This window comes from Miscanthus floridulus, chromosome 15 (genome assembly GCF_019320115.1).
Source record: "Miscanthus floridulus cultivar M001 chromosome 15, ASM1932011v1, whole genome shotgun sequence".
Taxonomy (NCBI): Eukaryota; Viridiplantae; Streptophyta; class Magnoliopsida; order Poales; family Poaceae; genus Miscanthus; species Miscanthus floridulus.
In genome coordinates, this window is record NC_089594.1 from 74,354,377 (window position 1) to 74,381,873 (window position 27,497).

At 48.8% G+C, this 27,497-nt stretch overlaps 1 pseudogene; it reads right to left on the reverse strand.

Annotated features, from left to right (window-relative positions):
• The window catches only part of LOC136506517 (uncharacterized), a 47,487-nt pseudogene that overhangs the window by 8,218 nt on the left and 11,772 nt on the right, over nt 1-27,497 (reverse strand).

The window sequence follows — 27,497 nt, forward strand, 5'->3', positions numbered from 1 at the left end:
ATCCATTTGAGATATGGACCAAGAAGAAGCTGCTGCAACTGCAATTAATGTACGAACTGTCGTCATATGAGCAACAGGTGCAAAAGTCTCATCATAATCTAGACCCTGAGTTTGTTGAAAACCTCTGGCAACAAGACGGGCCTTATATCTCTCTATAGAGCCATCTGACTTGGTCTTCACTTTGAATACCCACTTAGATGTAATAGGTACTGTGTGCGATGGCAATGGAACAAGATCCCAAGTGCCTTGACGATCAAGGGCGGCAAGTTCCTCAGACATAGCTAGCTGCCATTCCAGAATTTGAGAAGCTTCCTGATAAGTGGATGGCTCATCAACAACAGCATGCACTTGGGGAAAACCGTACTTCTCTTCAGGATGAATGGTACTGCGGTCTCGAAGATTATATCGTGGAGCAACCTGTAACTCATCAACATGTGAATCATCAATGTTATTATTAGAAGCATCAGCAGCGGGCTCATCTGGACTAGCCATGGTGGGAGAACTAGACGGAAGCTAGGAGGGACGACGGCTGTAGACACGTGTAATAGGTGGTTTTGAAAAAGATTGAGATGGAGACGAGGATGTTGTAGGAGGTAAAGGTGGTGTGATGGAAATAGGAGGATCAGATGGTGCAGATGCATCATCGGTGGATGAATTTGGAGGAAGGCTCAAAAAAGAGGTGGACTCTGTGGGAGAATATGAAGGGTTAGTGGAAGGGTTATAAAAGAAGGGGCGATCCTCATCAAAGGTAACATCACGAGAGATGCGTATGCGACGGGAAGAAGGGTCATAACATCGATAACCTTTATGCTCAGGACTATACCCTAGAAAAACACATTCAACAGATTGTGCAGTCAATTTTGTGCGCTCACGAGGTGCAAGCAGAACATAGCAAGTGCATCCAAAAACTCGAAGATGATCATAGCTAAGAGGAGTACCAAAAAGTACTTCACCAGGACAATGATCAGACAATTTGGATAAAGGTTGCCTATTGATGAGATAGACAGCAGTGGAAACAGCTTCTCCCCAAAAATGAGAAGGGACAAATGATGAAATCAAAAGTGTGCGAGCTGTCTCTATGAGATGGCGATGTTTTCGTTCAGCAACACCATTCTGAGCATGAGCACCTGGACAAGAGAGCTGAGCAAGTGTACCCTCAGACGATAGAAATTGGCGAAAGACAGCAGACAAGTACTCACCCCCAGAGTCTGAACGAAGAACTTTAATGGGAGCTGAAAATTGTGTGTGAACCATTCGAACAAAAGACTGATAAATGGAACACAATTGTGAACGATGTTTCATGAAATAAATCCATGTATAGCGAGAATAATCATCAATAAAAATGACATAGTATTTATGGCCACCTTTTGTAGCAAAAGGTGCAGGACCCCATGCATTAGTATGAATAATATCAAAAGGTCTAGCAGAACGAGAAACACTAGAAGGGTAAGGAAGTTGTATTTGTTTGCCAAGCTTACAACCCTTACAATGAAAGCTAGACTCAATAGAGGTATGATCTAAACAACCTTTATTTATCATGGACGACAAACGAGACCCGGAAAGATGACCAAGGCGATGATGCCACTTGGCAAATGAAGAGGCTGAAGACGATGCAGCGGATGAGACATGAGCTGTAGATGGAACGGACGAAGGAAGACGTAGAGTGTTCATAACATAGAGGCTAGAAGCACCTTTACGGCGATGGCCAGTCCCAATCACTTTCCCGCTGCGACGGTCCTGAATAAAACAAGATGAGTCATCAAAACCAACAAAGCAATTCTGGTCGGTAATTTGACCAACCGACAGAAGATTCATAGACAACTGAGGTACAAAGGAAACATTGGGTACAGAAAAGTGATTATTGCAAAGTGAACCCTGATGAGTGATATGACAATATGTACCATCAGCTGTCTGAACAGAAGCACCATCAGGGACCGGCTTGCAGGCAACCAGCTGGGACTGATCAGAGGTCACATGAAAAGAAGCGCCTGAATCAAGCACCCAAGCCGAGGGAGCACTAACAGTCGAGGAAGTAGCCACTGAAACTGAGCCTCTTGGAGTGGAACCAGTACCACGACCACGACCACAACCACCATGAGCAGCACGCCGTGCACGATACTCAGCCAACTTCTCTGGATGATGAGAGAAACAATTTTCTGAAAGATGACCAGTCCTGCCACAATGCTTACAAGGTTCGGCAGAGGTACTATTGGGTGCACTAGTCCTCCGAGAAGCTGCCAACACACCATGAGACACATTAGAGGACAGGGACTTGAGACGAGTTTCTTCTGCAAGCAAATCTGACAAAGCATTTGCCATAGTGAGATCAGAAGAACTGTGAAGCAACCGTGTACGGATGGAATCATACTCAGCTCGAACTCCCATGACAAATCTGTAAGTGAAAAACTTTTCAATAAATTTATGTGCTGGACAAGAATCAGCTGAACATTCAGGTACCATGGAAGTCAATGATCCCATCAATCGATCAAATGCAGAATAGTACTCATCAATGGACATATCATTCTGCTCTATGACATGAGTTTGCTGCATAAGACTATGTAAAAGAGCCCCACTGTCCTGTACATAGCGCTGCTTTAGATTTTCCCATATGGCCTTAGCAGTTTTGAACTTAGACTCATAATCAAGGATTGTTTAGTACTATTAACCATAGCAGCCATCACTTTGCCATCATTGATACCCTAATCCTTTACTGCAGTAGCATTACTACCATCCTCCTTAGGCTTAGGGGCATTGTCAGTTAAATGATGTAGTAAACCATGACCCCTTAAAGCAGTTTCTACACAGAAGGCCCATTCAGGATAATTTGGACCCTCTAAAGTGATACGGATGACAATTGCGTTGAGCTGAGACTGAGACATGATGGAAACAACTGCTAAGGAGGGAGGCAGCGATCTATTACCACTGTGGTATAAGAAGCAGACGACCCCCTCTATTTGCTGAATGTGCAAGACCTCCTCTGCTCTGCTCCCAACAGGCGGGCAGAGCAGGGAAGTTGGAGACTGAAGAGGCGTGGAGCAGCGACGAGCGGAAGCAGATGACGATCAGGACCTCCTCTACTCTGTTCCAACAACAGGCGGGCAGAACAGAGAAGCCGGAGATTGAAGAGGTTGAAGAGGCGATGAGCAGCGACGAGCGGAAGCAGCAGACGACGATCCCCGCAACGGAGACGAGTCGCGAGCGACGTGCCCCGCGACGGATGATCCGCGATGCAACTCACGAGCCGCGACGGAGAGGAGTCGCGATCCAAGTCGCGAGTGATGTGGACATGCGGACAGAAGCCTCGGGCGGGCGATGAGACGGCAACGGGCCGTCGGGCGAAGGGGCACGGCGACGGGCCACGCGAAGACGCGCGATGAGACGGCGACGGGCTGTCCACGCGGGAAGACAGGCGACGAGAGGGCACAGCGACGGGCCGCTCGAAGAGGAGAGGATCCCAAGGAAAAAAAATGGATCGAGGGTCAGACTAATCTAATCCTAACCCTAATCCCATAGCTCTGGTACCATGTTACGAACCTTTGGGATCACAGAGTACAGATGCTCCAGAGGTGAAGGGGACCATATATAGAGAGCCGCATGGCTAATTATAGAGTGGGCCTATAGATAGGCCTAATAGAGTGGGCCTATAGATAGGCCTATAGATAGAGCCTTAACCATACACTTAACATCGGCCACCACTGACCGGACGCAGGATCCCAGCGTCCGGTCACCACGTGACCAGCGTCCGGTCACTTCTGTGGGACCTTTCTCGTCTCCGTTTCTTCGCCGAGTTGATCCACATCAACTCTAACTTCATCTCCTTTGTAAATGTGCTAACACCACCAAGTGTACACCACCATGTGTATGTGTGTTAGTTTTTCACAATCATTTCCCAAAGGGTTAGCCACTCAACTTGCCACGCCACTCAACCCTAGCAACGATGCAAAGTTAGATCACTCAAGTGGCACTTAGATGACCGATATGCAAACAAGTTTGCTCCTCTTGATAGTACGGCCATCTATCCTAAACCCGGTCATAAACTTCTCTACACACCTATGACCGGTGAAATGAAATGCCCTAGGTTTACCTTGCGCATTCCATTCCATCTCCTACAACGTCGATGCAACACATGCACCAACACGATCAACAATGATATGATCCACTTCATATCATCATGTGATCATATTGGTTCATCGATCTTGACTTCACTTGCTCTTCACCGTTGCCATCGTCCATCGGCGCCAAGTCTTGCTCAAGCTTCACCGCCACGCGGTCCATCACTCCAAAGCCTTCGACTTACCCTTCACGCTTGCAACCGGTCTATCAAGTCAAGTCTTGTCTTGATCTTCTCCACCTTGATCACATGACTCAATGTCATGTCTCATGTGCATTTAAGCTCCTTCATCATCACATGTGTGAGCTTGCAACATCTCCAAGCCATTTTCACCTTCATGGCATCTGTTGCTCACACACATGTACCTGTGGACTAATGACCTGTGTATCTCACATAAACACAATTAGTCCACCTAAGTTGTCACTCAATTACCAAAATCAAACAAGACCTTTCAATCTCCTCCTTTTTGGTAATTGATGACAACTCTACAAAGATATATAAATTAAGCTCTTTTGGATTCATGTTGCTTGCCCAAGCAATTTTACCATGTGTAAATGATTTTGGACAAGTATCACAAACCCGAAATGGTAGTATTAGCTCCCCCTACATATGTGCTAGAGTATTTAATTTTAAGTTTGCACATATGCATAGATTTAAATTGTGGGAGAGTAATTACTACCGAATGATGCTAAGGTATATAGAATGAACCTTTGAAGCGTGATACCAATCGGAGTTGCACCTTTAATTTCATCCTTAGCACCATGGTTAGCTAGATATCACTTGAAAATAAAAACACTAGATACCTAATGAGATCAACATTAAAAGCAAGGTACTAGCATTACTTGTAAAGCATACCAAGTGCCTAGCTATCATCCTACGCATGCTAGTTATCAAATCATCATTCAAGTTCTACAATTAGCATACACCACACAAGCATGCATATTGAATTTAAGAACTTATGCAATGCAAGCAAGCACATGAATATGCATATATCAAATGCAATCAATCAAAGTTCATGAGCTTGCTCCCCCTATTTGTGTGCTTATCTTGTCCAAGACTTTTGATCCTTTTCTTTTCTTCAATGTTGCTCTCTCTTTGTCCATGTCCATGTCATATCTCTTGTACAATCTCTTCCCCATGGTACAATTTCTCCCCCATATATCTTTCACATTATATCTTTGTACAACTTCTCCTCCTTTGTCATCAATTTTCATAAAAGGTATGCTTCTTATTGATGCAAAGGTATGCACTTTGGGGTAGATGGTTGAGACTTGAATTTTACATTTTTAATGGACATTACTTGAATATTTGAATGACACCACATGTAGATACCATTTAGAATTTGCAACTAGTATTACTTGTATCTTATCATTTTTATGCATGGGTCATCCATTTTATACACTTAAATTCTTGTAGGTGAGGGATGTATTCTTCATTTTATGATCACTTAAAGTTGAGGATCACTTGTGGAACCATTGTTTTTATGATTGATACCAATTGTAGGATACCAATTGAAGGTGTGATATCATTTTAAAGAATTTTCTAGTATGGAATCACTTGTTGGATTTTCAAATTTGATCATTTTCTTGAACATTTGCTATCTTTATGAGTACCACTTATAGGATATCACTTGTGAGTTGATCTAGACATCACTTGTGAGTTCTTGATGAAATAATTAAGTCTAGATACTACTTGAAATATACAAATTAGATATCCATTTGAATTGTTGTCTTATGCTTGTACTCTTATCATTATCATGAGCTTCTTATGTGACTTGAACTAAATTGATTTTCTTAAGCTTTCAAGTCCGGTTTGAACCAATGACAAGCTTCTTCACACCTCATGTAAGGGTTATCTTGCCAATGTTGTACTTGTCACTTGTTAGCAATCCAAATTAAAATCAAGTACTTAGGTTAACTAGCTCATGAACAAATTCATATACTAACCACTAGATCAATTAATCATTCAAGCAATAGTGGTAGACTATGAATTTAAACATTTCATTTGTTATGCATGATCCTGTGAAACATGTACTATATGCACTAACTGCATACTAGTAAGGGATGAAATGATCATGCACATTACAATGATACGTTTGCTATGTTGGAGTAGAGGATAGTCACATAGATTCCAAGTCATTACTCGAATTTACAATGTGAAGTCCAATTATAAACTTGGTGAAGACCAATAGATACCAATTTGAATTCCCTTCTTCGTCCATATGAAATGAATACCACTAATGATCAAGTGCACTTTCTTGTTGTGGTTGACTTGCTTCATCTTTTGATCTTTGCTTGCATGAGAGCATCAATATGAGAATACTACTTGAAATACCATGATTAACTCTTTTTTAGGTGTTGCTTGCTTTTCTTAATCAATCCTTTTGATTGCTTCAACTAAGCATCTCAAATGTCCCTCGGATCACCACTTCCATGTTAGCCTTCCAAGTACCACACTTGGTTTACCTACTCATAGGCGGCAAGCCCCTACACTAGGGAGAAGTGACCTCTCTCCAAGAACCATTCTTGATACTCGCTTGAAATAACATGTTTGATTGATCCAAGTGATGGACTTAACTTGATGGGTAACCTTGATTCCTTCTTTAAGTCCTTTTCTTTCTACTTGTTTAAGTTCTTTTCTTTCTACCAAATGATCTCCAATCATATCTAGAACTTAAACTTCATCTTCATCTTTGAGTTTGATCTTGATCTTCTAATTTGAGTACCAAAAGTGTGCAAAGTACACTCCTCAATCAAATGGTCTTGTACTCTTTGTTTGTAATGCTTCTAGATCATCTCAAAACCAAACTTAGGTACCCCAATCACTTATGAACATGTTTCTAACTTGAGGACCTTTCAATCAAAGTGACTCTAAATCAATCCAATACTTGTCACTTTTCTGACAGATTCTGTACTATCCAAAGAAGTAAGCATATCTCTCAAAGCACAGATCACAGCTAGCTCAGATTTTGCAAGATGGGACAGATTTCAACACTTGAGCTATACTTCATCAAATATGAATCAAACTTGAAACTAACTTGTTTGAATACTTCCATAAGACATATATATCCATTCAAACCACTTTTCTAAAAATCAACTCATGAATTAATCCAACACAAATCAATCTAAACTTAATTACTAATCAATTTATCCAATCAAACATCTCATAGCAAGCAACATTGCATATTTATCCAATTCAATCAACTCATATGCACCGAAATGAAATGATCAACAAGAGATATACCTTGGTTAGCTCATGATCATCCAATTAGCAAGCTTCAACTCAAATATTTGCAAGCCATCAAATAATCCAATAAATCACCACAACTTGAATATGGCACTTGTATGTTGTATCACTTGGACTTCATTCAACTATCGTAGCATTGGGTTAGGATGTGCACTAGGCTTCATATCTTGATTCAACATTTGATGATCAATATGAAATCAATTGAATCAAGCCTCCAATGCCAATGGTACCTACACATATTCATTCACTTTTTGATGGTACCCAAACAACTTTGGGCCCTCTCAAGTTAGGAGCAACATACTTAGGCAATGTCTTAGTATGAGTAGCGGGATGTTTTGCAATTGCAACCAATGATGTACCATTGCCATCCTTTCTAAGCATATTATTATCAACAATTAAAATAGGCTTAGAAATTTTACCTAGGGGACATGAATGTGCCATGTGTCTCCTTTCCCGGCATGAGTAGCACTTCCTCTTTGATTGAGCCTTTTCTTCCTTGCTCATGTGGTGCTTCTCATTGCCTTGCCTCTCATGGATTGCTTAAGCCTTCTTCTTAAGCTTGGTAGGACACTTAGAGGCAAAGTGTCCCATACTTCCACACTTGAAGCACTTGATGTGAGCATAATTTTTCTTCTCATCTTCATTCTTGCTCATCATCTTGGCATCTTGAGTTTGCATTGGATGCCCTTGCCTTTCCACCCCTTCTTGTTTTCTTCTTCTTCTTCATCAAGTCACCACCATCTTCATGGTTGATCTTGATTTGAACTTGGGGTGTCTTCTCTTGCTCAACTTGTGGCTTTGGTTGAGGCTTCACTTGTTGCTTCACCAATTTCTTGGTTGGGCACATCGAGGTAAGATGACCCCAAGTGCCGCACTTGAAGCACTTGACATGCTTTAGCCTCTCTTCTTCTTTTATCTTCTTGAGCTTCTCAATGTTAGGACAACCATTTGCAAGGTGTTCTTACCTCTCTAACTTATTGCAATAAAAGAAGAAGAGGTGCTATAACTTCATCTCCTTTCTCAATGTTAGCACCTCTCTAACTTATTGCTCAAATTCTTCACTTCACTTTTGAGCTCATTGTTCTCCTTCAAAAGGTTAGTCTCATAAAACATAGAAGTATAACAAGTATCTATATGTGAAGAGCATGGCATATCTAATAAATCATCACAAAAGATGGATACATGCTTCTTGCCTACATCACAAGGGTTGTGATTGATCAATTGACCCATGTAATGAGCTCTCACTAGTTTTAGTCTTTCCATTTGAAATCTCCATACTGAGAAAAGCATGGTCTTGTACCAAGTTATTATGAGTAACACTTAGTTCCTCATGAGCCAATTTTAGCTCCTCATGTGAACAAGTAGTAATATAAAGTTGATGCTTTTGTTGTTCACATGTGTTCTTTAGAAAAGAGTTATCATTTTTCAATTTCTCGGTTTTAGCCATCTCTTTTTCTAAAGCTTTGATCATGCAACCATACCTATCTAGAAGCTCCTCATATGAATCAAGATCAATCACATTTACATTAGATACCTTAGTGTCACCTTGTGACATAAAGCAATGTGATGTAGTTGGAGAGCTTGTAGTAGCATTTTCATCATGGCTTAAGCATGAATCATTATCACCATCAAGTGTGCATGGGGTAGCATCATAACTTGCAACACTTGTGGCATCATTTCATCATGGCTTAAGCATGAATCATTATCACCATCAAGTGTGCATGGGGTAGCATCATAACTTGCAACACTTGTGGCATCATCATCAACCTTGTCAAGTGAACTTGTAGTGGATCGATCATCATCATCATCACTTGACCATGAGGTGAAGCAATCTTCCACAATCACCAAATTGTGGTCATGCTCAACACACTCATGTGTCTCCTTCTTGGGCTCATCCTCCTTCTTGAATTTGCCATCATCCCATGTGGAGGAATCACCGAAGGTTTCCTTGATGGACTCCCATATCTCACGAGCGGTCTCCTTATAGTTTACTTGCTTCATCAAATCAAAATATAAAGCATCCAATAGAAAACAACAAGCATGCCCATCAAATTCATAAAGGACTCTTTGAGATTTGGTTAGAGTTCTATGATCCAAGACATGGGTGAGACCACTAGTGACAACCCACCAAAATTTAGGTCCCTTTGCACGAAAATAATTAAGCATGTGATTCTTCCAAAGTGCAAAGTTTGTGCCATTGAAAATGTGATTCTCACAACCATCTAGCCCATTAGGCGCCATCCTCTCGGGTCGGTGAAGACCATAAATGAGAGACCGAGCTCTGATACCACTTGATGGGTTGAGATGACGACTAGAGGGAGGGTGAATAGTCCTTTTTAAAACTTAATCGCGTCGGCTAACCGATATAAATGCAGAATTAAACAATCGGTCTAGCCAAGACTATACCCCTCTATATATGTTCACTAGCACCTTGCAAAGATACTAATTATGCAACTAAAGTGCCGGGCTAGCTAGAGCTCTCCTAAACAATTCTAGGAGCAAGGTTACACAAACCTATGCCACTAGTACTTTAGGCTACAAGGGAGCTCCTACACATGCTAGTAAGCAAAAGCACAAAGCTAACTAGCAATGTTCAATAACAAGACAACCAATGCCTAAATAGAGAGCGCAAATACTTAGCTACACAAACTAAGCAAAGTGACTAACAAGGTTACTAAAACTAAATTACCCACGCAAGAGAGCTACTTCTATGCTACACAAGCAAGAAGGTAATTAGCAAGCTACACAAGCTATCTAATTACAAGAGCAACTACACGAGCTTAATATGTATAAAAGTAATTGCAAGCTTGTGTAATGGGGATGCAAACCAACGGGGAGAAGAAGGTTGACACGATGATTTTTCTCCCGAGGTTCACGTGTTTGCCAACACGCTAGTCCCCGTTGTGTCGACCGCTCACTTGGTGGTTCGGCGGCTAATTAGCATGACCCTCTAAGCCTGCACGTCGGGCGCCGCAAACCTACCCCTTGAGTGAGGGTAGCTCAATGACGCTATACTAGAGTTGCTCTTCGCGGCTCCCGCAGGGCGAGCACAATGCTCCTCACAAGCACTTCTCCGGAGCGCCGCACAAGCTTCTTGCGCGCTTTGATGGAGACCACCATCAAGCCGTCTAGGAGGTGGCAACCTCCATGAGTAACAAGCACCACCGGCTTGCAACTCGATCACCTAGTGCCACTCGATGCAACCTCACGATGCAATCGCACTAGAATCGCTCACTCACATAATCGAATGATCACTATCAAGTATATGTGTGATGGAGGGCTTCAACTGACCGGACGCTAGACCTCAGCGTCCGGTCGCCCACAGATGGCCACGTGTCCCGATTCCAACAGTCACTTGACCTGACCGGACGCAGCAGCTTCAACTGACCGGACGCTGGACCCTCAGCGTCCGGTCGTTTACAGTAAGGTACCGACCTTGACTGGACGCGTCCGGTCGCATGTGATCGGACACAGCCCAACGTCCGATCACTCACCAGCTTCTGCGTCACCGTACGTTAGCCTGACCGGACGCACGCTGCCAGCGTCCGGTCACTTCCAGTGCCAGCGTCCGGTCGAAGACCGACGCTGCATGCTCTCGGCCACCACTGACCGGACGCAGGATCCCAGCGTCCGGTCACCACGTGACCAACGTCCGGTCACTTCTGTGGGACCTTTCTCGTCTTCGTTTTTTCGCCGAGTTGATCCACATCAACTCCAACTTCATCTCCTTTGTAAATGTGCTAACACCACCAAGTGTACACCACCATGTGTATGTGTGTTAGCTTTTCACAATCATTTCTCAAAGGGTTAGCCACTCAACTTGCCACGCCACTCAACCCTAGCAACGATGCAAAGTTAGATCACTTAAGTGGCACTTAGATGACCGATATGCAAACAAGTTTGCTCCTCTTGATAGTACGGCCATCTATCCTAAACCCGGTCATAAACTTCTCTACACACCTATGACCGGTGAAATGAAATACCCTAGGTTATACCTTTGCCTTGCGCATTCCATTCCATCTCCTCCAACATCGATGCAACACATGCACCAACACGATCAACAATGATATGATCCACTTCATATCATCATGTGATCATATTGGTTCATCGATCTTGACTTCACTTGCTCTTCACCGTTGCCATCGTCCATCGATGCCAAGTCTTGCTCAAGCTTCACCGCCACGTGGTCCATCACTCCAAAGCCTTCGACTTGCCCTTCACGCTTGCAACCGGTCCATCAAGTCAAGTCTTGTCTTGATCTTCTCCACCGTGATCACATGACTCAATGTCATGTCTCATGTGCATTTAAGCTCCTTCATCATCACATGTGTGAGCTTGCAACATCTTCAAGCCATTTTCACCTTCATGGCATCTGTTGCTCACACACTTGTACCTATGGACTAATCACCTGTGTATCTCACATAAACACAATTAGTCCACCTAAGTTGTCACTCAATTACCAAAACCAAACAAGGACCTTTCAGCCGTGCGACCGTACCGGTACCCGCAGTTGCAGAAGGACGAGCTCGAGCGGCAATGCGCCGCCATGCTGGATCAGGGCATCATTCGCCCAAGTACTTCTCCGTTCTCCGCGCCGGTGCTGCTCGTCAAGAAGGCGGACGGGTCGTGGCGTTTCTGCATCGACTACCGCGCGCTGAACGACCGCACGTCCAAGGATAAGTTCCCGATCCCAGTGGTTGATGAGCTCCTCGACGAGCTACATGGGGCGAAGTACTTCACCAAGCTCGACCTCCGCTCCGGGTACCGCCAGGTGCGAATGCACCCGGCGAACGTCGAGAAGACCGCCTTCCGCACCCACCACGGCCACTTCGAGTTCCTGGTGATGTCGTTTGGGCTCTCCAACGCCCCGGCGACATTCCAGGCATTGATGAACGATGTGCTCCGCCCCTTTCTCCGCAGGTTTGTGCTGGTTTTCTTCGACGACATTCTCATTTACAGCTCGTCGTGGTCCGAGCATCTCCAGCAGATGGGCCTTGTCTTCACCGCCCTGCGAGCACACGGTCTCTTCCTCAAGAGGTCGAAGTGCTCCTTCGGGGCCCTCTCCGTCGCATACCTTGGCCACGTCATCTCCGCCGATGGCGTCGCTATAGACAGCGACAAGGTGACCGCAGTCGCCTCTTCGCTGACGCCATGCTCTCCACGCGGTGTGCGCGGCTTCCTGGGGCTCACCGGCTACTACCGGAAGTTCATCCGCGACTTCGGCTCCATTGCGGCGCCCCTCACGCGTCTCCTACAGAAGGAGGCGTTCGTCTGGACAGCAGAGGCGGACGAGGCCTTTGCTGCCCTGAAGCGGGCGCTATCTGCGGCGTCGGTTCTCCAGATGCCTGACTTCGAACGCCAGTTCGTGGTCGACTGCGACGCCTCCGGCGCCGGCTTTGGCGCCGTTCTACACCAGGGGGCCGGCCCCCTGGCCTTCTTCAGCCGACCATTCACCGCCCGCCATATCAAATTGGCGGCGTACGAGCGCGAGCTCTTTGGGCTGGTGCAAGCAGTCCGACACTGGCGCCCGTACCTGTGGGGGCGCCGTTTCCTCGTCCGCACCGACCACTACAGCTTGAAGTTCCTCCTAGACCAGCGGCTGTCCACTGTGCCCCAACACCAGTGGATCAGCAAGCTGTTCGGGTTCGACTTCACCGTCGAGTACCGCCCCGGGCGGCTCAACTCGGCCGCCGACGCACTATCCCGCCGCGACGAGGAGGCTGCGGCGTTGTGCGCCCTGTCAGGGCCCTCCTTCGACCTCTTCAACGACATCCGAAGGGCCACTGCGACCGATCCGGTCACCCGTGACCTACTGCAGCAGCTGGCTGTCGCCTCCCTGGACGCGCCGTGGGCAGCCGCGGACGGTTTCCTTCTCCACGGCAAGCGCATCTACGTTCCGGCTATCGACGACCTACGCCACCAGGTGGTGGCCCTTGCACACTCGGTTGGGCATGAGGGGGTCCAGAAAACCCTTGTGCGCCTCCGAGGTGACTTCTACATCCTAGGCGACTGGCAGCTCGTGCAGGACATCGTCCGTGCCTGCGACGTCTGTCAGCGCAACAAGGCGCCGACCACACAGCCAGCCGGCCTCCTGCAGCCCCTGGACGTGCCATCTCAGGTGTGGGCTGATATCGCCATGGACTTCATCGAGGGGCTTCCAAAGGTGCACGGCAAATCCGTGATCCTGACGGTGGTGGATCGCTTCTCGAAGTATGCTCACTTCATCGCCCTGAGCCACCCCTACACCGCCGCCTCGGTTGCTCGCGCCTTCTTCGAGGGCATCGTGCGTCTACACCGCGTCCCCAACTCCATCGTCAGCGACCGCGACCCGGTCTTCACCAGCAACCTGTGGCGTGATCTTTTCAAGTGTGCAGGTGTGAAGCTTCGTCTCAGCACGGCGTTCCACCCTCAGACTGACGGCCAGTCCGAGGTCGTCAACAAGGTGATCGCGATGTATCTCCGTTGCGCGACTGGTGATCGGTCGCGCTCATGGGTGGACTGGCTCCCTTGGGCGGAGTATTGCTACAACACCTCGTTCCACACTGCGCTCCGGGCGACGCCGTTTGAGGTGGTGTACGGCCGCTCCCCGCCTCCCCTTCTACCACACCAGGAGGGGGCGGCAACGACAGAGGCGGTGGACGCCATGCTGCGAGACCACGACGCATTCCTGGAGGAGGTTCGCGAGCGTCTTCTCCAAGCGCAGCAATACGCCAAGCGGCACTACGACGAGCACCATCGCGAGGTGGAGTTCGACGTCGGGGCATGGGTGCTTCTCCGCCTGCTACACCGCCCCACCCATGCCCTTGCCTCACCGTCGAAGGGCAAGCTGCGCCCACGCTACGCCGGGCCGTTCTAGATCGTCGAGCGCATCGGCCCGGTCGCCTACCGCCTCCAGCTTCCAGCCGAGGCGCGTCTCCATGATGTTTTCCATGTGGGGCTGCTGAAGCCCTACAACTACACCGGCGCTCCTCCTGCAGCCCCCGCAGTGCTGCCACCAGTCCAGGATGGGCGCCTGCTGCCGGCCCCCGAGCGTGTGCTGCGTGCACAGCTCCGTCGTGGTGATTGGAAGCTCCTTGTCAAGTGGCAGGGTCTCTCAGAAGATGATGCGACGTGGGAGCCTCTCCAGGACTTCAAGACCCTCTACCCCGATGTCCAGCTCGAGGACGAGCTGTTTGCCGAAGCGGGGAGAGATGTTATGATCGGCCTGCAGTACTTCAGGCGCCGACCACCAAGTAGTGGCTAATAAGCCATAGTATTTATTTCGTGATTTATATTATTAGCAAATAGTCAAGGGGTTAATTAGCAAAAGGATTATTCATTAGCATAAATACTTGTAATCAGGATTATTGGAGATCAAGCAGAAACAGATTGTTTCCGGCTTCCTGAAGGGAGCCGGGAGACCTAAACCCTAGCCGCCTCTTCCTGCTCGCCTGAACTCGCGCGACCACGGCGCCCCGCCGCTGCCGCGCGACGTTCAAACCTCGCCCTCCAATCTTCCACAGCTACAACCTCCGATCGACGAGACACAGAGGACCGCTGCCTATCAACAATATGTACAAATGATTAAACATGTAGATAATTGCTAATGCATGCAAATTAAATACGACAGTAAGCGAGTTCCTAATAATCAGCCTCAGTGGTGGTGATGGCATGGCAGCAGGTACACCATCATCATGAACTCCAATGGGTAAATCTAAATAAAGGGTGCAAAAACTGCAAACTTTGTTCCAGCCAACAGGTAATCTAGTTGCATGCATTTTTGCATTGAAATATAAAATTGCAGAGGGGCCAATACTTACATGAATTGCAACAGATACATGCTTGAATCTATTTGTGATAACTGAATCAGAAGAAACATGCTGAAGTCTTGCTGCTAAGATTGTAGATGGCGATTGGACATTTTCCCCATTCTTCAACAAGGTGAACATGAAAAGAAAAGGATATTTGAGACTGAGTTTGACTTGCAAGTATGAATAGATTACTGGCATAACAACAACAACAACAACAAAGCCTTTAAGTCCCAAACAAGTTGGGGTAGGCTAGAGTTGAAACCCAACAGAAGCAATCAAGGTTCAGGCACGTGAATAGCTGTCTTCCAAGCACTCCTATCTAAGGCTAAGTCTTTGAGTATATTCCATCCTTTCAAGTCTCCTTTTATTGCCTCTACCCAAGTCAACTTCGGTCTTCCTCTGCCTCTCTTCACGTTACTATCCTGACTTAGGATTCCACTACGCACCGGTGCATCTGAAGGTCTCCGTTGCACATGTCCAAACCATCTCAACCGGTGTTGGACAAGCTTTTCTTCAATTGGCGCTACCCCTAATCTCTCACGTATATCATCGTTCCGAACTCGATCCCTTCTTGTATGACCGCAAATCCAACGCAACATACGCATTTCCGCGACACTTAGCTGTTGAATATGTCGTCTTTTCGTAGGCCAACATTCTGCACCATACAACATAGCAGGTCTAATCGCCGTCCTATAAAACTTGCCTTTTAGCTTCTGTGGTACCCTTTTGTCACATAGGACACCAGACGCTTGCCGCCACTTCATCCACCCTGCTTTGATTCTATGGCTAACATCTTCATCAATATCCCCGTCCCTCTGTAGCATTGATCCTAAATATCGAAAGGTATCCTTCCTAGGCACTACTTGACTTTCCAAACTAACATCTTCCTCCTCCCGAGTAGTAGTGCCGAAGTCACATCTCATATACTCAGTTTTAGTTCTACTAAGTCTAAAACCTTTGGACTCCAAAGTCTCCCGCCATAACTCCAGTTTCTGATTCACTCATGTCCGGCTTTCATCAACTAGCACTACATCGTCCGCGAAAAGCATACACCAAGAGATGTCCCCTTATATGTCCCTTGTGACCTCATCCATCACTAAAGCAAACAAATAAGGGCTCAAAGCTGACCCTTGATGTAGTCCTATCCTAATCGGGAAGTCATCCGTGTCTCCATCACTTGTTCGAACTCTAGTCACAACATTGTTGTACATGTCCTTAATGAGCCCGACGTACTTCGTTGGGACTTTATGTTTGTCCAACGCCCACCACATAACATTCCTTGGTATTTTATCATAAGCCTTCTCCAAGTCAATAAAAACCATGTGTAGGTCCTTCTTCTCCCTATACCGCTCCATAACTTGTCTTATTAAGAAAATAGCTTCCATAGTTGACCTTCCGGGCATGAAACCAAATTGGTTCATAGAGACCCGCGCTATTGCTCTCAAGCGATGCTCGATAACTCTCTCCCATAGCTTCATAGTATGGCTCATCAACTTAATTCCTCGGTAATTTGTACAACTTTGAATATCCCCTTTATTCTTGTAGATCGGTACCAATATACTTCTCCTCCACTCATCAGGCATCTTGTTCGATCGAAAAATATGGTTGAACAGCTTGGTTAACCATACTACAGCTATGTCCCCGAGGCATCTCCACACCTCGATTGGGATACCATCCGGTCCCATCGCCTTACCTCCTTTCATCCTTTTCAACGCCTCTCTGACCTCAGATTCTTGGATTCTTCGCACAAAGCGCCTATTGGTGTCATCAAAAGAGTCATCCAACTGAAAGGTTGTGTCCATATTCTCACCATTGAACAATTTGTCAAAATACTCTTGCCATCGATGTCGGATCTCATCCTCCTTTACCAAGAGATGCTCCCTTTCATCCTTAATGCACTTAACTTGGTTGAAGTCCCGTGTCTTTCTCTCACGAACCCTAGCCATCCTATAAATGTCCTTCTCTCCTTCCTTCGTACTCAAATGTTGGTAAAGATCCTCGTACGCTCTACCCTTTGCCACATTTACAGCTCGCTTTGCAGTCTTCTTTGCCACCTTATACTTCTCTATGTTGTCCACACTCCTGTCATGGTACAAGCGTCTATAGCATTCTTTCTTCTCCTTAATAGCCCTTTGGACTTCCTCGTTCCACCACCAAGTATCTTTAGCCTCACGTCCCCTTCCTTTGGTTACTCCACACACCTCTGAGGCTACCTTCCGAATGTTGGTTGCCATCTTGTCCCACATATTGTTTATGTCGTCTTCTTCCTTCCAAGAGCCCCCTTTGATAACCCTTTCCCTAAATACCTCTGACGTCTCCCCTTTCAGTTTCCACCACTTTGTTCTTTCAATCTTAGCTTGTTTATCCCTACGGGCACGCATCTGAAAACGAAAATCTGCCACCAAAAGCTTATGTTGAGAAACAACACACTCCCCTGGTATCACCTTGCAATCCAAGCATGCTCGTTTGTCCTTTCTTCTTGCGAGGACAAAGTCAATCTGACTACAGTGTTGTCCGCTACTGAAGGTCACTAGATGAGATTCTCTCTTTCTAAAGAAAGTGTTGGCTATCATCAGGTCAAAAGCTACCGCGAAGTCTAGAGCTTCCTCCCCCTCCTGATTCCTACTACCATACCCAAAACCTCCATGAACTGCCTCGAAACCTGCGCTTATAGTACCTACATGCCCATTAAGATCTCCTCCTATAAAAAGCTTCTCACTACTAGGTATAGCTCTAACCAGGCCATCTAAGTCTTCCCAGAACTGTCTCTTAGCACTCTCGTCGAGGCCTACTTGGGGGGCATACGCACTAATTACGTTCAAGACCATATCACCAACGACAAGCTTGACTAAGATAATCCTATCTCCTTGCCTTCTCACTCCCACCACACCATTCTTGAGGCTCTTATCAATCAAAACTCCTACTCCATTTCTATTCGCGACTGTCCCTGTATACCAAAGCTTGAAACCTGTATTGTCCACCTCCTTCGCCTTCTGACCCTTCCATTTAGTCTCTTGAACGCATAATATATTTACACGCCTCCTAGTCGCGGTATCAACTAATTCTCTTAACTTACCTGTAAGTGACCCTACATTCCAACTACCTAAACGGATCCTAGTTGGTTCGACTAGCTTCCTTACCCTTCGCACCCGTCGACTCTGATGCGAAGACCCTTGCTCATTTTTCACTACACCCGGGCGCCGATGTAGCACGCCACTAAGGAAGCGACAACCCGATCCTTGATTACTTGACACCATGCCCAGATCACGACACGGCGCGTCACGGGGGTGACGACCCGGCCCTTGCCCATTTAACACCATACCCGGGTTCTGATATGGCGCGTCGTTAAGAGGGTTACGCCCCAACGATTTTCTTTCGGGTTTCATCTCCATTTAAGTGGCTAAGTTTTTACATTGGCTCGCCACGCCTAACACAACCCTCCTCCTTTACCAGGGCTTGGGACCTGCTATGCTGGGACACCAAAGGCGCCCCACCATAGGCGGAGTTTAATAGATTACTGGCATAATTCATGAAAAAATGGTTTCATGCTTAGGCCGGGTGGAAGTCCAAAGGAACAAACCTGGCCCTTGTCAAGAAGATGAATACACACATAAGAAATTCTGAACTGTACATTTGCTATTGGCCTTTGAATTTTCTCAATTTTGGGATTATCTGCATGTTCACATATTCGTAAAACTCTTGCCAAACCATCGGCATACACTTCATAGCCAATTTTGAACACTCTCAATCCAAATGATTCATCAAATCTTTGTTTTCTTGAATTGAATCCATCACTGAATGAGAAATCCAGATTAAGCCTGATATTTTGGCGCATCTTCAAAAATGGCTTCCATGGGCTGATTTTATCTATTTTAATTTCACGCAATGCAGGTGTGTCTGGAGAAGATCAATCGTAGTGTTACTTGTTAAAAACTATGATTGAAGAACCATAACAAAGATTAAAAGCACTAATGTGTTAGACAGGGACAGGGAAGTTAAGAGCAAAAGGGCATGTGAATAACCAGGAGGCATCTCACCGAAAATATTTTCCTAACTATACACACTGCAACTGAATCAGTGTGCTGCAAACCACTCTGATGTGGGCATGTGGCCAATCTAGTTTTATTTTATACTAGTTTAAAACTTTAAATAGTGTGAGGTGTAATTCGAGCTCACGTGTGAACTACCCACTTATGTTTCAAATTACCCCTCAGTGTATCCAAATTATAAGACGTTTTGGCTTTTCGTAGTGCAGACCATAGTCGAGGGTGCCCGCCACATAGCGAAGGATACGCTTCACGGCCTGCAGATGCTCCATCGTCGGCTGCTCCATGAACCGACTGACATACCCGACGGCGAACGCTAGGTCCGGCCGGGTATGGACCAGGTAGCACAAGCTCCCGATCAGTCGCCGGTAGTGAGTCGGATCGACCTCCTCCGCCGTGCTATCCCGACTGAGCATGAGCTGCTCCTCCATCGGTGTGTAGGCTGGATTGCAGCCTGTCATGCCGCCGAGCTCAGGGATGCGCTTGGCGTAGTGGGTTTGGCAGAGGGCGATGCCGCTGGCATCCTGGCGCACTTCGATGCCGAGGTAGAAGCAGAGGAGGCCGAGGTCGCTCATGTCGAACGCCTTCTTCATCTGCGCCATGAACGCCTCCACCTTTGCTTCATCAGTGCCGGTGATGATGCGGTCGTTGACGTAGACGCCGACCAGCAGGACATTGCGCCGCTGTCCCCCCCCCCCCCCCCTCCTCGGTAGACAGCCGCCTCATGCGCGCTCTGCTTGAAGCCCATCTTCTCGAGAGTGGCGTCAAGCTTTGTGTTCCAGGCGTGTGGGGGCTGCCGCAGGCCGTAGAGGGCCTTGCGCAGGCTGTACACCTTGCCTTCTTCTCCGGTGACGGCAAAGCCCAGTGGCTGACGCACGTACACCTCCTCGAGGTCGCCATTGATGAAGGCGGACTTGACGTCCATGTGGTGGACCTGCCACCCCTCCTGAGGCGCTAGCGCGAGGACGACCCAGACCGACTCCATGCGTGCCATAGGGGCGAAGGCGTCGTCGTAGTCGATCCCCTCTTGCTGGACGAAACCACGCGCCACCAGTCGTGATTTGTGTTTGATCATCGCGCCCTGCTCGTCCTTCTTGAGCTTGAACACCCATTTGAGGGTGATGGGGCGGTGGCCGCCAAGCAGTGGCACCAACTCCCAGGTGCGGTTCTACTCGACGGACTTGAGCTCCTGCTCCATCGCCACCCGCCATGCCAGATCACCCTACGCCTCAACATAGGTGGTCGGCTCACCGGCATGCGTCAGATGAAGCTGGGCGAAGAGCCGCTCTGCCTGGCCTGAGGCAGACTGGTCACCGAGGATGTTCGCCACCGTGCGGTACCGCAGGGGCTCATCGTCATAGTAGGCGTCCAGGTGGTCTTCATCGTCCTCCAGCGGCGTCGCGTACTTGATCTCCGGTTGGCCTACGTGCGCTGGTGTCGCAGCAGGCAAAGCAGAGGATGCCGCAGCTGGAGACGAAGGTGGTGTGGTCGGTTGTGGCGCCGATGTGGTCGGTTGCGGTGCTGAGGTGGTCGGCGGTGGTGCCGAGGTGCTCGGCTGTAGTGACGAGGTGGTTGGCTGAGGTGACGAGGTGGTCAGCGGTGGTGTCAAGGCGGTCGACAGTGGTGCCGAAGATACACTTGATGCTCCCCCGTCTTCTCCAATCCACGAGTACTCAATGGTGAAGTCGCGGAAATCCGCCGCCGATCCATCGTCCACCGCCTTGTCCCACACCCAGCCGCGGCCTTCGTCGAACACGACGTCGCGCGCCACCCGAACGCGCAGCGTCACCGGGTCGAGCACGCGGTAGGCTTTAGCCCCCTCAGCGTAGCCGATGAAGACCCCGGGTGAGCTGTGATCGTCGAGCTTGCCGACATGGTTGAGCTCCTTGACGAATGCCAGGCAGCCGAAGACCCGCAGATAGTTGACCGCCGGCTTGCGCCCGTGCCAGGCCTCATACGGTATCTTGCCGTCGAGGGCCTTGGTCGGAGAGCGGTTCAACAGGTGCACGGTGGTGATTACGGCCACGCCCCAGTAGACTGCCAGCATGCCCCGCTGCTTGAGGAGGGCGCGAGCGGTGGCCACCACTGTCTGGTTGCGGTGCTCGATGACGCCGTTCTGCTGCGGGGTGTACGGCGCGAAGTGGCGCTGGATCCCCTCGTCGGCGCAGTACGCCGCGAACTCAGCCGCCGTGAACTCGCCGCCGTTGTCCGTGACCAGCACCCGAAGCTTGTGGCCGCACTCCTCCGCAGCAGCTTGATGGCACTTGATGGCATCCACAGTTGCCGCCTTGGTGTTGAGCAGGACCGCCCACATGTAGTGGGACACATCATCGACGAGGAGGAAGTAGCGCCGTCCTCCACGTGTAGCCAGGGTCACTGGTCCACAGAGGTCCCCTGCACAAGCTCTAGCTTTTCCTTGGCGCAGAAGCTCGCCTAGCGGGGGGAAGGGGAACCGTCGCTGCTTGGTGAGGACGCAGGTGTCACAGAACTGCTCCACATGGTCTACGCGCGGCATGCACTGCACCATCTCCTTATTGCCGAGCAGCTTTCAGGGCCTCGAAGTTGAGGTGCCCAAAACGCTCGTGCCACCGCCAGGCATCGTCATCGCGGCGGACTACAAGGCACACGGGCTGCGCCACCTGCACATGGAGAACATAGAGGCGATTGGCGCCTCGGTTCACCTTGGCGAGGAGTCGGCAACAGCGATCCCATATGCGCAATACCCCGTGCTCGATCTCCACGCGCGAGCCGTTCTCATCCTGCTGTCCCAAGCTGATGATGGAGTTCCTCAGCGCGGAGATGTAGTAAACACCGGTGAGCAGCCGGTGCTCGCCAGTCTCGGCGGTGAAGACGACAGAGCCGACGACCTTGATCTCCACGGCGGAGGCATCCCCGAACTTGATGGAGCCTCGCACGCCGGAGTCCAAGTCAGAGAAGGGACTCGCGCCGACCAGTCATGTGGTGAGAGGCGCCGGTGTCGAGGTACCACCCGTTGATCTTATCGTCGCCGGTACCTTTGCCGAGAAAGGCGTGGGCGCGCGGCTCGTCGAGGTGGAGCAGGGCGGAGCCAGCCGACGCGGGAAGGGGAAAGTTTGGACCTTTCTCCTCCTCCCCTGCTTCTTGCCGCCGCTCAACGCACCCGTGCACCAAGAACAGAGCATAGTCCTCCTCTGTTTGCGCGACGTGGGCTTGCCCACCGTGGCGTGGAGGAAGGAGGCAGTCCTTGGCGCAATGGCCGGTCTTGCGCAGTTGGCGCACGTGTCATCCCGGTTCGCCTTGCGATCGCCGGCGACGCCGCCATCAGCACCGCCCTGCGCCCGGGGTCCCCGCTCCTCCTTGCCGCTGCGCGGACGCCGACGGCGCTCCTTCGACGATCCGGTCCCCTCGTCCTTCTTCTTGTCGAAGGCCCGCCACAGCTCGGCAGTGTAGAGTAGCTTGCCTCCGGCGGTGCTCGGCTCAGTGTAGGGCGCTTGCTCGCGATCTTGCACCGCCTTCACCCTCCCAGTGACCTCCTCGATGGTGAGGGCATCGAAGTCGAGAAGCGTCTCGATCACCAACACGATCTGGGAGTACTTCGGGATGCACCGCAGGAGCTTCTCCACCGCGCGGGCTTCGTCAAGGTCGGTGTCGCCGTTGAGCGCCATCTGCTCCTTCAGGCTGGAGAGGCAAAGGCAAAGTCCTCGACTTGCTAACCGGGGTTAAAGGCGAGACCTTCCCACTCCTATCGGAGCCGCAGCAGCGTCGCGCGGCGGATGCGGTGGTCGCCGAGACGTGCAGTGGCGATGGAGTCCCACGCCTGCTTCGTCGTGGCCTTGATGGCGAGGGAAGCGTCGATCTTCTGTAGCACGGCGGCGCACAACACCTCCAGCGCTCGCCGATCGTCGTGGTACTCGACCGCATCCCAGAGCTGCCGCGCCTGCATCTTGACCTTCATTAGCAGGCTCCACTCGTGGTAGTTGGACCTCATGAGCATCGGCCATGGCGTCCCCGCTCCGGAGTCGCGGTAGATGGTCTGCAACACCGGCTGCATCACCGGCGAGCAGCCGCGGCGTCCACGGCGCCGCTCTGGTGACGGCGACCGGGGACGACGCCCTGCTAGGCTTCGCGATCCGCCTGCCGGCTCCCGCTCCATCTGGACGCGCAGCGTGGCAGCGGTAGCCGCCGCGGCTTCAGCCGCAGCTGACGCACGCCTGACTGCCTCGACCACCGCCGCAGCCACTACTTCTGCGGCAGCGAGGCACGTGGCACGGTCGTCGGCTCCACCTACTGCTGTACCGCCAGGGTTGATCACCGCGCCGGCTGCAGCAACTGGCGGTGGACATTGCTGCTCTCTGGTCTCTCAAGAACCCTAGGCTCTAGATACCAATTGTTGGCCCGATTGAATCTCAGATTCAGATTGAGAGAAAACCCAGAGGGCAGCTTGGCCCTTGGCCGCTTGTTGGAATTGGAAAATGCCAGGTCTCTCTGCCCTGCTTTTATAGGCAGAGGGCATCTTCTACTTTCTACCAGCTCCAGCATATCTCCTAACCACTAAAGTGGATGCTGAGCATATTCCTAATGCAAAAGTAAATTGCAGAAAAGAAAGATACAAGTGCCAAGCACTAGGCTTATCTATCACGAATTGCACATTGTACAAACCATTCAAGCTAACAAAGTAACCTCCAGCCAATAAACCACATCCTGCCTAACAAACAAATCGAAATCGACTTGATGATGAAGGAAATAGTAAATGCAAGTTAGAGACATGTATAACAATATAATATCGAAAAGTAATGCTGTTTCTTTATGCTTTCCAGTTTCATTGGTTTTGTAATTAGTAATAACCACCAACATAATACATTAATCAACAGAATAACTATATGTTATTAGGAGTTAAGAACTTGCCAACAATGCGGACAACCAGTTTGCGAGGTGAACTTAAATCATCCCAAGCATATTGTTCTGACTCTTGAGGGCGTAATACATCTGAATCAACTGAATCCTAGAACAAATTAATATATGTATCAGTAATATCATGATAATGATTGGTTCCCTGATAGAATAGATTAAAAGAGCTAAAAAAGGATCTGCACCTTCTGGAAATACATGATAGATGATTCACTCAAGTAATTTTCTATTCGATATGGGAGTGCAACCTTTGGTGGTTTAGTGAAGTGTAAGACAAAAGAAGCTGTCTCTTGAACAACATCAACAGAAGCAAACAGTTTCAGCTTCCCAGCATTCAAAGGATCTCTTTTAATACCATCTGCCACCATTCCTTCTGATCTTCTAAATTTCAAGAAAAAACGACCAATTGATGAAACACAGATTGGTCCAGACCAACTGTATCCAGGTTCTTTTGGACAGAACTGGATAAAAATGTGAGAATCCTCAAAAACATTTCTGTGCTTCTTAACAAATAAATAAAAGTAATTTACTTCTCGCTTTTTCCCAGGTTTCCATGTCTGTAAGGTTGATAGGATTACGGATCCTACCGCGTAGATCACGGAGTCTGTAGAGGTGAGAGGGAGGTGGAGCAGGCTGGGAACCTCGCTGCCGGCGGCTGGACGCCGTGGTGGAGGATGGGCGGCTGCGGCTGTAGCCCTAACCCTCGCGTAGCTACAGTAACAGTGGCACTGTTCACACGTGAACAGTAGAGGCAGCTAGGGTTTCTCCCGGCTCCCTAAGGAAGCCGGAAACAATAATATATTTCTGCTTAATCTCATAAATAGAGTCTTACAAATATTTATATGTCTCTCTAATAGCGATAATTATAAAATAACCCTCTAGCAATACTATAATTGCGACAATTATATGGGCCATAGCCCTTTGATGGCCGGCTTCCCTCCTAGCCCTTAGCTGGGCTGCGACGGCTGTAGGGGACGCCGGTCATAACAAAGGTAGCCTGCTGTTTAGCTTCAACTGTCAATCCATCAATGTCGTGCTACATAATTGGTAACCAAAAACATTAGTATCAGATGAAGGCAACTACAAATATATTATCTTGGATCTCAACAAAACATGTTACAGCATAAGTGACGCACCTCAACAAAACATTGACGAACAGCAATTGCAGCATCAGACTCATTTGAAACAACATATCTTGGAACTATTAGTACTACTTGTGATGGCACAGGCAAGTTATAAAGAACAGGTTGCAAAGACACTCCAAAAGCAGCCATACGATGGGGCAATATATTATCTTGGATCTCAAGAAAAAATTCAGTGAAGCCAGACAGTGCTTCCAAATCAATAATAACTTCTGATCCTTTCTCACTATGTAGGCTTATTCGTAACTTGACCTGCCATGTATAAGTTACATAGTGTCGGATACCATAACAAGGGGTACCCTAAGCAAGGACCGAAACAACTGCTTAGACCTCATAAACACCAACAATCAGTAACAACCACAGGCCTCGGCCGATCCCCCGACTCGCTCGAGGCCCCCTCGCCGCAAGGCCTCGGCGAGTTACCAACCCCCCGCCTCGGCCGAGGCCCCCTCGGCCGAGGCCCCCTCGACCGAGGCCCCAAACCGCAAGGCCTCGGACGAAGTGTCAACTCTCCGACTCGCCCGAGACCTCGCCCGTAAGGCCTCGGACGAGTTACCGATTCTCCGATTCGCCCGAGACCCCGTCCGCAAGGCCTCGGACAAAGCACCGATTCTTCGCCTCGCGCGAGACCGGCTCGGCAACAACCTCGTCACCTCCGTCCCGACCGACTTCTCTGACAAAACGTCACGCATCCAACCACTCCCGCAGCGACAGCCACACGACGGCGCGGTACAGCGGAGTGGCCAACGGGACAGGAGATAAGACTGGGCAGGGGTTACCGGCCACTGTGCACGGCACTGCACCCGTAATCGACACCCGTACCACACTGTGCCACCTAACTCCTGCTCCGAGAACAACGCGGCATGGGGAGCCACATCCGGGTGACTGTGGTCTCGGAATCAGTGCCCAGGACCAACTGCTCCCTCGAAGGCTCGGCAATCTGCTTCGGGGGCTCGGCAGCCTCGGGATTCACGCCCGCCGAGCCCTCCACGATGGCTCGGCCTCGGCACCAACCAAGCCTCGATTCCTTACGACGTCAGCACACAGCGGCCGGCACGTCGCCCGCCATACCCTGCGACAAGCTGTCGCTGGAGCTCCCACGACGCACAGGATCGGGTGTGACCGGCGCATTGCTCCAGCACATCAAGGACAGGGCCACTCCATCAACCATACCGCCACAGTAGCAAGCTACAGGGCTCGGACACGCCATCTCTGCTTACAGGACACTGCGCAGCGAATACATGTATTACCCCGGTTCCCCCTTCGACTATAAAAGGGAGTGACCGGGGCCGATTAGAGAGGGGCACGGGCACAGACGGGTAGAGAGCTAGACGAGATAGACGAACACACGCTTGACCCCCTGTAACGCACACGCCTCCCCGCTACCTGAGATCAACATCTCAAGCAACCACGACCGCCCCACGCAGAGACCTGGGACTATCTCCCTCTCTCGCCTTGCTTGTAAATCCCTACTACGAGCACTTCGGTGCAAGGAATACAAGATCGATCTCTCAGACTGGACGTTTGCATTTACATTTACAGTAACACCGAATATATCTAACAAATGAAGAAAATGGAACCACTTTCCTAACTTTATAATCTATATCATCAATAATCAAAATTATCTTAGCCAATGAAGAATGTTTCACAATAAACAAAGTGTTAGCCTAAACGTTTAAAAGGACTAAACGGTACCTATTGTCTAGCTGTTTATTCGAGCTAAACGGACATTTAAATGGACTAAACGGTGATTAAACAGGATAAATGGCCGGTTAAAGGGACACGGCAAGCCATTGTGTAGCGTTTATGCGGCATGTAAACGGGCTAAACGGCCGTGTAGGGGAACAGATATGAATTAAATGGTCCTCACCTTGAATAAGACCAAAAGATAAGAAAAAATGTGTGCTTGTAAGTTGTAACATTGAACAGACGATGCACGTTGCTGTTTATGAAAAACTTTCTGGCAGGAACCATTAAACCTGCCATATGATTATGATAGCACATCAGGTGGACAATTGGCCATATATCAAACATTATCTATGGTAATGAAATAATTGTGTTATGATCAGGCAAGTCATCATTGGGCTAGGGCTAGAGCAAACAAACCAGCTCAGGCTTAGGGGAGGAACAAAGTGTTCATAACCATAGCAGATGACTATTTGCAAAAGCAAACTCTACGATACAAGACATGGTGACTGAATGAAATTTTGTGCAAAATAGCTAGCGCCACTGTGTTGAATCAAGAACCATTTTTCAATCAGCAGAGAACAAAGCC